General features: G+C 33.7%; 1 protein-coding gene across 3 annotated transcripts in view; it reads left to right on the top strand.

Annotated features, from left to right (window-relative positions):
• Window positions 1-12,610, top strand: part of GRIK2 (glutamate ionotropic receptor kainate type subunit 2) — a 343,246-nt gene that overhangs the window by 283,955 nt on the left and 46,681 nt on the right. The window lies entirely within an intron of this gene.

The raw sequence follows: 12,610 nt of genomic DNA, 5'->3' as shown, positions 1-12,610 counted from the left end.
TTTGTTCTGTTTATTTCATTTTACACCCCAAAATTTAGGATTGCATTTGATAAACATGGTATTAAATGCCACCTTTCTCTTATTAACGTACCCCCTGTGTTATCTCCCTTAACTGATTTTTCATTCAGACATCCAGAATGCTAATGGACAGTGTTAATTAGTGGAATATGTTTTTAATTGACTCTCTCTTATGGTTTCAGCATTTCTTTTTGCTAATAATAACTTTCTTATGAATACATTACCAGAGAATTGAACTTAATAAGTCATATCAGTGACATAAAATAATAATAATAATAATAATAATAATAAATAATAATAATAATAATAATAATAATAGTAACACAGAAAAAAAAAAAGAAAAAAAAAAAGGAAATGCCATAAAAATTGCAACAATGCAATATTATACAACAGATTAGCAGTACAATTACAGTCTGTACTAGTTCTTATCCACTATTACAAAGTAAATGATTGTCAGGCAGCTGCCTGTTCTCTGTTTCCTGTAACATAGTAGGGTCTGACCATAAACAGAATCCTAACAGTAGACGTTATTCTCTGAAGGGGACAAACTGATTGATAAGATAGCAATAAATATACATTTCATTTTAAAAAACAATAAATTGAGATAAATTATATAACTGAAAGCTTAATAGGAGGGAAATGCTTTAAGTAAAGGGACATTATCTTTTCCCAGGTCTTACTGCAAACAAGAGTATAAACTTTAGTGAAGTCTCTATGTTCTCTGCCCAAAGTTAACATCATGAGCGATTATCACTAGTCTCATGTCTTTTCAGTTGCACTGTTAAATGTCTGTGCATTCATTAGGATGACTCCAAAGTCTGCATTACAAGCAGCAGAGAATCAGTGTATTGAGAGAAGAAGTCTCTGTCTCTCCTCTGAAAGCTGGTACATCAGCAAGTGCTTGCCAATGATTCAGGCAAATTCCACAATAGAACACATCCTTTACCTGTACATGACTGACATTACAGCTGAGTTACAAGGATAAACAAAACCAGATAGAAACTAGCATATGGAGGAACAGAAGTATAGACTTGAGTGCTTAGACTAATACTAATACTAATACTACTACTAATAACAATGATAATAAATTAATTAAACAAACAAACTACATCTATTTCCCTCACTCTAATTTCTACTTGCACTTTTCAGTCTCTGAGCTCTTGAAAATTACCTGGAGTCTTAGTGAATTTGAGAAAGCTGTTTTTCTATATCTATGATATATCACCACACAGGTCAATTTAACTGCTCTGTAAGGCAAAAAAGTATGTGAAAAATAAGTATGTTGAAGAACATGTTTTCTTTTGTTGCTGGTTTTCCTGGTTTTGTTTGTTTGTTTGTTTTTGTTTTGTTTTGCTTTTAAAACATAAAAAATAACTACCTCAATAAGACCATAAGGCTCTGGCATTTATATATCTATGGGCTTTTTTTTGATGGTTGCTTGTACCACTAACGAGTTCTGTGGGCCCACTGCAAAGTTACACAAAGGAGCAGCAATGTCTTTCTGTTTCTGAGGCTGACACTATGCCAAACAGAGTCTAAATTATGACAGCTGGCTGCTTATGGCTCCCAACAGTGCTTTGTTAGCAAGAAATTGCCTGAGCACTCCGGTACTCCAGACATGCCGAGTGACCATATGGAACTTAAGAATTTGGCTTTTGGACATTACTGTTATCATAGTATACCAATTGTTCATTCATTCTCCGAGATCGTAGATCCATGTTATTGACTTTATGTATGTTGGACATATTATAAATTTATTTCTATTTATTATGTTTTTAAACATTACTTAGGAGAATACATGCTGAAGTTAGTTTAGATAAAGAAATAAATCTTAGGTGTAAAGATCTTGCAGATTTGTCCTAGGCATTAAAAATATCTGCCTGCTGAGATGAAATTATATAAACCTCAAGATAATCTCTTTGCATTTAGAGTAGTAACATTAGAACAAACAAATCTCTTTTCATATGAATATTTCTTGTTTAAGTAAAACACTGCAGGTGTCTTAAATTTAAGAATATAAAAATGGCTCCCATTAATTTTTTAACTCTATATCTTGTATAAGAATCTATATGATCAAGCAATTGACCTAGGGTAAAATGTGAAAACATAGCATGCACATAATGTTACGTACCTGAATTGGCAGTGTTTTTTAGTTTATGTCCTTCTTTATATAGAAGGTGCACCATTATATCTATATATAATGTCAGTGAATGTAAGTTCTGGAAGAATTACGGGGGGTCAGACAGATTATGCTTGCCAGGGAGAATAGGATTATTCCTGACATGGAAGAGATAAGGACAGCTTGGTAGCTCAGGTCAAGCTTTGTATACACCTCACCTGCTGCCTCCACTCTGGAAACAGCGCAAAGAATCATTCCCAGTCACTAATCTGTAGCCAGCACTGGCTGTGGCCTGGTTAAGAGCTCCAGGAGTGCTGAGTCTCTGGGCTTACACCTGCTGTCAGCTTGCTCCACCTGTTTATACACACAGTTGAATTGACCCACTCAAGCTAACTTCATGATAATAGAGGACAAATCTGACGTCTCTAATCTTGCTTGGAGAATTTTGGTTAAAACACTAAGGTTTTGAACGGCTGCAATGTTAATTCATGTATTGAGTAGAAAACATGCTGAGTAAAAGGATCTTGAGCTTCTGGTGTAATAATTTGATAAACAGACGGTTTTACTCAGGAATTTCAAATACAGCATTGGACTCAGGCCTAAAAGTGTGATAAGGCAAGAAATAGAAAATAAAACAGAATAAGCAATTGTAATGTCCAGTAGAGTTTTCACATCATTAGCAGAGTTCACCTAAGCTGCAAATAAATAAATAAATAAATGCTGCCAATAGAAGAGATATTATATACATATTAATCCACAGATGTGGTCCTTCTCTTCTAGAATAAAAGCTCTCTATTTCTTAGCAATTGTCTTCATATCTTGTTAGTAAAGAGCTACACTAAGGAGTATGTAATAATGAGTGTTGCCTGTTGTAACATTCAGTATTCCCTCTCACCTCAGAAGGCAGGAGGTTAGCACTGAAGCCAAGGGAACCTAAATCTTTTATATAATCACTATAAAATAAGCTCGAAAATAGACCAAACCATCAACTTCAGATATATAAAAGTTACAGAACCTTTCTAAAAAATCTTTATTTGGATGACACTTTAGGTACTATTCTGCAATGTATGTTGCTCTTCAGTTTCTGTATTAAAAAAACAAAAAAACAAAAAAACAACAACAACAAAGTTATGGTATTTACATACTTTAGTGATTCTAGGAATAATTCTTTCTTTTTTTTTCTTTTCTTTTCTTTTTTTTTTTTTTTACTGTATTGAAAATTTTCAATCATTTCCTTTCCCATACCACCCAACTCCAACTCCACTCCAACTACTTTCCAATTTGTATTATCTTCCAGAAACTGTGATGGGTCATATTATTTATTTTTATGAGCAGATGAATTTAATCAAAAGTGAAATCTAAGCAACAATTCTGACAGCTAAGAGCATAGCAGTTCTACTGTTTTTCATGCTTTCTGTCATCAGGAAAACAGCTCACTTTATGTTTATTTTTTGCATCACTTCAGTAGAAATCACTAGATAGAGAAAACAAATTTTTACATTACTAGAAGGAGAAAATAAAAAGAAAAGAAATGAAAGAATTTACAGAAAAGTATTATTTTAAACTATATGGAAATTAGCTTAAATAATAAAATAAAAATCCTCCTACAGTAGAAATCTGTCTTTCAAATAAGAGAAATATTATCATAGAGACTGCAGTGATGATATAATGGTTATAATGGTGTCTCTTCTACACATTCTCACCTCTGTCTCCACAAAATTTCTTTAATCCTCAGTGTAGTATAAAGTCTTTCAGAACAGAAGCCACTACTTTTTCACTGTAGGATGCACTATAGGATTTGCAAAGAAATTAAAAATACTACATGATGAGAGAGAAAAAGAATTATATTTTAGGCTGTCACCAAAAATTAAAACGAATGAAGACATTGTTTTAAGATGGATCATGGGAACATTTATTTCTGCTGAACACATGCAATTTACTTGAATCCAAAATTAAAGTGTATGTTAATTTTCTCCAGTATTTTTGTTCCCAGTTTCACTGGCAAATCTAAAAAAATAAAAGCTTTTATGGTAAGTTTAAGTGTGAATGAGTAATGATCATCCTAACCTCAATAAAATAACACAGATGTTTAGAAGTAAGGGATTGTTCAACAAGTTGTATGTGTATATGTGTATTTCATTATGCATTTTCGTTTGCTATGAGAAGGGATTTAATAATTCCTTCATGGCATAGAAAAATCACACCTTTTTTTCCTATTCTGGAACTCTTCTATTTTTTCCTCTTTTTTTTTTTTTTTTTTTCTTTTTTAATTCTTCTTTCCTTCTTTTAATGCCATTTATATACAAAAGGTAGAATGAAGAGTTGTAGAGACCTGTTAGACTGTCATTCTTCAGCTGCCAGGTAAGTATCCTCATAGTATCATTTAATTATGATTGGCAGCTGTTAGATGCTCACCCCCATCTCATTTTTCTCCTCAGAAAATTGCTCACTTTCAGTTTATTATCTCTCTATATCCCGAATCTTGTATCATTAAGGCAGTTCAGCAGTTTTTGTCAGAAGGAGACTGCAAATTGGATAGCTTGCAAAGCTTGTCTTCTTTTTGTAGCTGTCTTGCTCACCTTCTGCTGCTGCAACTAGAACTACTATTCACAATATGGAAAGAAATCTTGGCAGTCCTTCAGTCAGTAGCAATTAACCTCTTATTAGCTAATTGATTGACTGTATTTATCTGTACATATATTTAATCTCCCTACATCAGTTGTGAATATATATATATATACTTACCTTTAATCTGCTTCCAAAGAACTGTTATCCCACTGATGTGGTGTCCAAATAATTCAATTATTATATGTTATCAGCAGTTAGCCCAGTTTTTCAAATTGCAATGGCTTTTAATGTGTTTTAAGGTGTTGTCTTTAATTAAAACTGAAAGTGTATTTCTGTAAATGGGAGCTAATATTGAAACAAAGCAGAGATTAAGACAGTTTACTTCAGTTTCCGAAGTTTACAATGAAAAAAGTCAGGTGGTGAAAACCTCAGTATTATGTTGTAGGTTGTGTGTGATTCATCTTCCACAGGTTGCAACAATAGAATGAATTTTCTTCACAAGTCCACTCATTTATTTTCTGTATTCAAACCATACAGGGGTAAGAACCTTTGTTTGAAGAAACATTCATTTTAATTGTTCATGATAATAAGAATGAAAATGAATGAAGTTGGTATATTTCATCTCTATTTTCTTTTTATATTCTAGAGATTGAATCATAAAAACATAGAATCGTAGAATAGTTGGGGTTGAAACAGACCTTAGAGATCATCCAGTTACAACCTCCCTGCTACTGACAGGGACATTTCCCTCTAGACCAGGTTGCTCGAAGCCTGATCTGGCCTGGCCTTGAATGCTTCCAGGAAGGGGGCATCCAAAGCCTCGCTGGGAAACCTGTTACAGTGTTTTACTACTCTCACAGTAAAGAATTTCTCCCTAACAGAAGACAGTTCTATAGGATAGTAGTCCTGATAAGATATGCGTGCTAGTACAGAGCTAGTTTATCGTTTGCTTTCCAGAGACTGAGTCACAGGAACTATTTTCACGCTCAATAGCCTCTGCCTCTCTCCAAACAAATCAAGTATCTTGAATTGAGTTGTGATATTTTATAGAATAATATGCATGTTTTCCTCCATCTATGGAGACACTACTGATGTATATTGATGTATGTAATAATATGCAGATAATACATTAATTTGCCAGCAACATGCTATATTCCCTCATGCTGGAGTTTTGTGTTCTTCTGCTGGAAGAAGATGTCTGGAACACCAGTAGCCTTCAGAAGATTTACCTGTGTTTGAGTTACTAGAAGGTTATAAGCAAAGTTTAGAAGTCCTAGCTTGTATTTTGCTGTGAGAAGGCAACAAAGATGTTAAGGGATTTGGAGCACAGGCCCTGTGAGGAACAAGTGAGGGAGTTGAGATTGCTCACTCTGGAGAAGAACAGGCTCAGGAGAGACCTTATTGCTCTGTATAACTACCTGCAGGGAGGTAATAGTGAGCTGGAGGTTGGCCTCTTGTGAGCAAGTAGTGACAGGACAAGAGAAAATGGCCTCAACTTGGCCAAGGGAATTTCAGTCTGGGTGTTAGGAAATACTACTGTTCCAAAAGAGCTGTCAGGCACTGGAATGGGATGTCCAGGGGAAAGGTGGAGTCCTCAACCCTGGAAATGTTTAAGAAACGTTTAGATGTGTAGAGGGACATGGTTTAGTGAGTATTGTCGGTGATAGCTGAATGGTGGGACTGGAGGATGTTGTAGGTCTTTTCCAACCTTGGTGATTCTATGATTCTATGAGTAGGGACTGGATGCAGATAGATCATGCTGCATAGGCTTTGTTTTGTTCATTCAAAATTCTTTCCAGGATCTTCTAATATATGACCATATTTCACCTTACAACTAGGAACAGATATTAATCTACACGCTATAAACTGCATGCACGTTATACAGTTGTTTATTTATCTAGATTCAGCATGCAGAAAATAGGATTTAATGTATTTTGCGTCTTCAGAGCTTGGCCTGTTTATTCAAAAGTAAAGAATTAGCTGTTAACCATTGAACGTGCCTGCCTCATTATGACACTCAGATAAACAGCTCTCAAACAGGGTTGAAAACCTTTATTTTAAATTGAACTTTTAAAAACTGAACTATTTTAAACTAATTTTGTTGTTGTTGTTAATGTAAAATCCTCATTTAGAACTACATAGTGAATCACAGAATAATAGAGTCATAGGATGGCCTGGGTTGAAAAGGACCACAATGATCTTCTAGTTTCAACCCCCCCAGAATGTGCTAGCATTAATGTTAAACATATTCGGTACTCATGATGACATATTGCTTCCAAGAACCAACCCAGCAATAGTTTGTTTTACTTTCAGAGATTATAAATGTTTTTTTTTTTGGTTTTGTAACTAGAGATGGTGTATATCTAAGGCAGATAAGCTAATTCTAGGAATAAAGATAATTTGCTAACTTAAAAATTCTTGAACAAGTATCTAATGGAGCTTTCTCACTCTGTATTTGTATATCCAGTGTAAATTTAAAAGTCAGTTTATGTAATGATATATTATAACAACCAGTAGCACATTTCCAGGGAAGCAGATTGATAGTAAAAGCAGAAAAGGAACAGCTAGGATCAACCAAAAGATTTATTCTTAGAATGACATCAATAAATATTTTGTACCTGTATTATATATTAGGGTTCTTGAGAAGTAAAGAGTTAGAAAAGATTTAAGACAACACAGTATTGTCAAGCCTTAAATAAGGCTTATCTGCTTATAAATACAGATGTCTCTGTTAGTCAGATATGCAAAGTAAGACCCTAAGCATTCAGAATGATCTGCTGTACCCTTAAAATAAATTACTCTAAATTTTATTATTCCATAGGTAATTACAGTAATTTTAAGAATTTTGAACAGCAAACTTGGTTTTGAAATGAAGCACTATATTGGTGTTGTTTAGGAACAGGCATTTAAGAAATAGATTATTGCTTGAATGTGTTTGATAACAAATGTTATTTGAATGTTCTCTGTATAAAAGCCTACACTGGTGTCCAGTGATTTTAAGGTCTAAATCTTTTATGTACTGAGTATGTGTAAAACAGTCTAAAATTTAGACAGAAATATTGCTTCTCAACTTACTGATACCTTAGCAATACAAAATTTAAGTAACATACATTAATAAATAATGGATGCATGTGTAAAAAGAAGAAAAGTTTTTAAAATCAAACCATGCATTTCTTATCTTTTGTTTACATCCATGTAATGAAGGTGAAAGCACTAGTATTTCTGATCTCTGAAGATATGCAGGTTTTGGGGTTATTTTTCCAGTTTTCTCTGAATACTTTTCATTAAGGAATATTATACATGTTCTTTCAATCAACTGCTCCCTCTTTTATTGTTTGTTTTGCATTTATTTTCTCCATCTTAGAGTTGGAAACCTGTTTGCACCCATATTATAGATTCCAGTCTCAGAGCCGGTTACCTTGGAAACTATTTAAAGTGCATCTTCTTGACTATTTGTTCTCTCAAATCACTGAGCTGTCTTCCTTCCCCTTTCGTCTATTGCTCCACAGAGCTTGGTATTAGCAGATATGCCCAATTTCCTATTATAGATCCCTTTTTTAGCTTTTCAAGGTGACACTGAACATATAGTCGTCTTCTCTTTTTCAGGTAATCATTACGTGTCTACCATATATAGTTTTTGTTGATTAAAAAAAAAAAAAGAAAAAAGACATTATACTACTGGTTAGGTTATCTAGAAACTGCTCAGCAAGCAGCTGGTGTTGCACAGCAATAGTATGTACAATAAGAAATGCCCTTCCTTCAGAGAGAAGCAATTGTTTGAAGCAGTAGTTACTATTTCCCTTTTTCACGCACTCCCCTTTACAGTATTGTGGAAACCAACAAAATGATTATGGTGGAAAAATTTACTTAATAACAATAATTATTTTTGAGAATTATAGTCTTAGATTACAATAAATAAAGTCTTTTGACAGTTCCTAAGAATCAGAATTCCAGTAACGTATTTAGGTAATTATAAGTTCTTATCTGATCTTGTATGAAATAGCTCCTTTGAAATTCTTAGTATCCCAAGATCGCTGCTTTAGTTCAGTCTTGTTGTCTATCTGCTTTTCTATCATATTTAACCTGTCTTGAAAACCCTAGCTAAAATTGTGCTCATAATTTACACTGGGAGTAGCAGGTAAGTGGGAAGATGTTTACAGTCATGACTTTGTGTTTTGTTAGAGACAAGCTCAAATTGAACATGCATGTGGGAGCTTCATTTTTGTACCCTTGTTTTCTATAAACAAATTAATTTTGTGACATCTAAATATTTATACATTATCTATAAACATTGAGGCAGGCACTTAAGCCTCATCAAGGATGTAAGAAATGTCAAGGTTAAAGCCCTGTGATCTGTTGCATCTTTCTCAGCTTCAAAATCCTATTAAATTTATAGCCCATTATGGCAAGATATTATTCAAAACCTGTCTCTTCTTAGTGTAGTGATCTGAAAGTTCTGTATTTGGTGGAAACCAAGTACTCATGTTTCTTTTATAATTCACTGAGAGGAAAAGGAACATTAAAAGAGACAGAAGATATAAAGGGTAGAAAGATCAATGCTAAAGATGAGGAGAATGAATTGCCTTCATGGATGTGATTCCTGACTCTTTTGACAGTAAAAGGAACCTCAGTTTTGACTTCAGTTTAGATGCCTGAATTTAAATGCCTAAAATGAGAAAAGATGAAGCTAGGCCTTTGATCTAAAACCCAGGAATGAAAGGAGGCTTTGAACATTTAATCAAACAATGCCAATTTGTCCAAGTAAAAGCTTTCATGAAAAAAATTTATGATGTCAGCCAAACTTTTTTTCCAGAAATAGTCATGTTCTGTAATGATTTCAAATCTAAAAATATTATTAAAAAAATAATAATAATTTTATGTTTATATGAATTCTCTCTCTATACATGTGTATAAACACAGTAGAGACTTATAAACATTTCCCTTTGGTTAGTGGGTCCTAAGTCCTTGCTGCTGTGAAAGTTCACAATTTTTCATTCTTTCTGGCTCTCCCTTAGCATTACAGGAAATAGCATCCATAGTTTGATTTACTTGGAAGAAATCTACACAAGTACATCCAGGAACAGAACAGTGATTGCATTAACACATAAAAAATTGTTTCTCTGGTTCCTTACTAGCATCTGTGTCAGCAAAATTCCTCCTAGAACTCAAGATGAGCCATTTCAAATTATAAGCCCTTTTTAGCTCAAGCTAGACACTTGATTTAAAGGTCAAATTTATAGGTGGCTCAAGTCTAAGTCTAATACTGAAGGAAATACAAGCCCTATGAAGATAATATTTAATAGCAGACAAAAATAGAAAAATCATGCTGCATATGTTTTCAGCCCTAGGGTAAGAGTAAATTAACAAACTTACTGGGATTTTCTTTAAAGTTAAATGGGCACAAGTTGTAATACAAAGAAAATTCTGTGGTTATGGATCTGGACCTGAACCCATCAGGTATGCCAAAATATCTAGTTACCATCCATTATATTAGGATATAATTTGCTATAGAATATAGTGAAATTTAAAAAATATATAACCTGAAATTACATCAGCATTACAGTAAATACTGCCATGATCAGAATGGGATTCAGTGTGCTGACTGACAGATGCTAGAACATTTGTAAAGAACTTGAAGTGTATCTTAAAACAGATATTCTTTGTATTTATTTTTTCTATTGATGTCAGATAATGTTTATCATCTATCTTTAGCCAATTATTTTAAAATGAACTACTAATGTATCAATCCATCTGCTTTTTGACTCATGCCCGCATTAGAGGAGCATGCTATTTGCCACCATTTTAAGCAATCTCAGAAGATGATCAATATTCAAAAGGCAGTTTAATTGTTTCCTTACTTTCCCCAAAAGTTTCAGCCACTCTGTTATGTTGGAAGTTGTTAGTACCATCACTACTTTGAATGCTTTTCTTTTTGGAAAACATAGAGAAATCAGACTGTCAGTATTTCAACACATTTCAAAATATGAAGGTTTTCAAACTCATAACTGGTCTCTGCAGCCCTATCTGTAGATACTAAAAGGTCACTTGAAGTTATCTAACTCTAATTATCTAACCAGCTTTCTCAGTCTGTTCTTGTACGGGAGGTGCTCCGGCCCTCTGATCATCTTCATGACCTTCCTCTGGACCCAATCCAACACTTTGATGACCTTCTTGTGTTGGGGTCCTAAGAACTGGTACTCCAGGTGAGGCCTCATGAGAGTAGAATCACCTCCTGCAACCTGCTGGTCACACTTCTCGTGATGCAACCCAGGATACAGTTGGCCTTCTGGGCTGCAGGCCCCTATTCCTGGCTCACATTGAGTCTTTTATCAACTGACAAAGCCAAACAATTTTTAACATAATCAGTTTTCTAGTATTTATTGTATCACATACCAGCCTATACAATATTTCTGCGATGGCTCATGGATTTCAATTATAGCCTGTAATATGGCATTGAATATCAGTTCCTCCTTTTGGCTTTGTTTCAAAAGTCAGATGCCACAAACAATGTTTGATGAACTTCATTGTTTATATAGAATTCTGTGCAACCACAAAAGTTAATGTATAATAAACTGTAATTGCTCCTAACTTTCAAATATACATGCATAAGTACAAATTAATATTTCAGTTCACAATAGAAGAATATAAATTCCATCACTAGAAGTAGCAGAAATACAAAATTGGGGCATCTATGTATCTCACATGCTGGGTCTCACAGAAAAAAATTTATGCCAGCTCTTGAATTCTGTCATTTAAAAAAAAATATTCTATGTTTTCATTTTTGTAATTGTTTTCATTTTCCTTCCAAGAAAAAGCAATATGAGATTGTTTTCTTCCATTTTTTTTTAAACTTTTTTGTTCCCTATCACATATCTTATTGCTTTTTGAATCCCGATTCCACAATTTCTTTTCCAATTTTCATTACAATTCCTGAAATAACAAGATTTTCTAGAGGAGAGAAATCAGGTTTTTATGATTTATGTCAAATATTTAGTAGGCTTACAGTCTTCCACTTTTGGGGAAAGTGATATCATGTGCATATTTCCCATTCTTTTTCTCTAATATATAAAATATTTATTTGAACAATCAATATCAGACTAGTATTTTTGCAATGGTAGTTTGGCTTTTTGGAATTTGAATGTGGAATGGAGTTCACTGATTTTATAGCTGAAGTTTCCCAGCTCTTGAAAGAGGAAAAAAAAAAAAAAAAAAAAAAAAAAAAAGTAAGAATTGAGGAAGGGTTACATCAGTCTAACTTCTTAGTTTCTTGTTTTTGCTGAAAGATGGTATTTAGTACGAGTACTGCAGGATGTACATTTGTATCATAGTTGTACACAGAAAAATGCTGAAAATTGGAAGAAATAAGAGATAACAGTACTTTTCATTATGGTCTTTCCAAGAATTCAGGACAACTGACAGGTGCAGAAAACCTGTACTTTCCAGGTTGCAATGCTCAAACCATACAAACTAAATGCGTATCTGACAGGCCACCTCACTCCTGTCACAAAATCCTGTGGAACCAATGTAAAATGCTTTCAAATTCACTCAAATTAATATTAATTTTGCAATTTAATGTTTATCTCATCTATTTTTGGTGAAGATATAATAAAGTTCTACTAATATTGCAAGCTGTTGTAGTTTGTATAGGGTAGTGGAAATATAGTGCATGGGTTTTTTTGTTTTTTGTTTTTGTTTTCCCCCATTGATTTTTCTTCTGCCTTTCCTTTCCTCTGCAAAAGTGATGAACCTTCCAAGTACTTACTTCCCACTACTTTTGAGAGTGTTTGACAAAATTGGAATACATCAATTAATACTAATAAAAAGTGATTCCTTCTTCTACCTGGCAGTTATTGGCTCTTCTGTCTATTCTCCACCATAAATGAAGCAGAGTCTTCACAGACCGTA

The sequence above is a fragment of the Coturnix japonica genome, chromosome 3 (assembly GCF_054131305.1).
Source record: "Coturnix japonica strain WE chromosome 3, WE-NBRP24, whole genome shotgun sequence".
In the NCBI taxonomy this organism is placed as follows: Eukaryota; Metazoa; Chordata; class Aves; order Galliformes; family Phasianidae; genus Coturnix; species Coturnix japonica.
The sequence above is the reverse complement of the archived record's forward strand: the minus strand, read 5'-3'. Positions and strand labels throughout refer to the sequence as shown.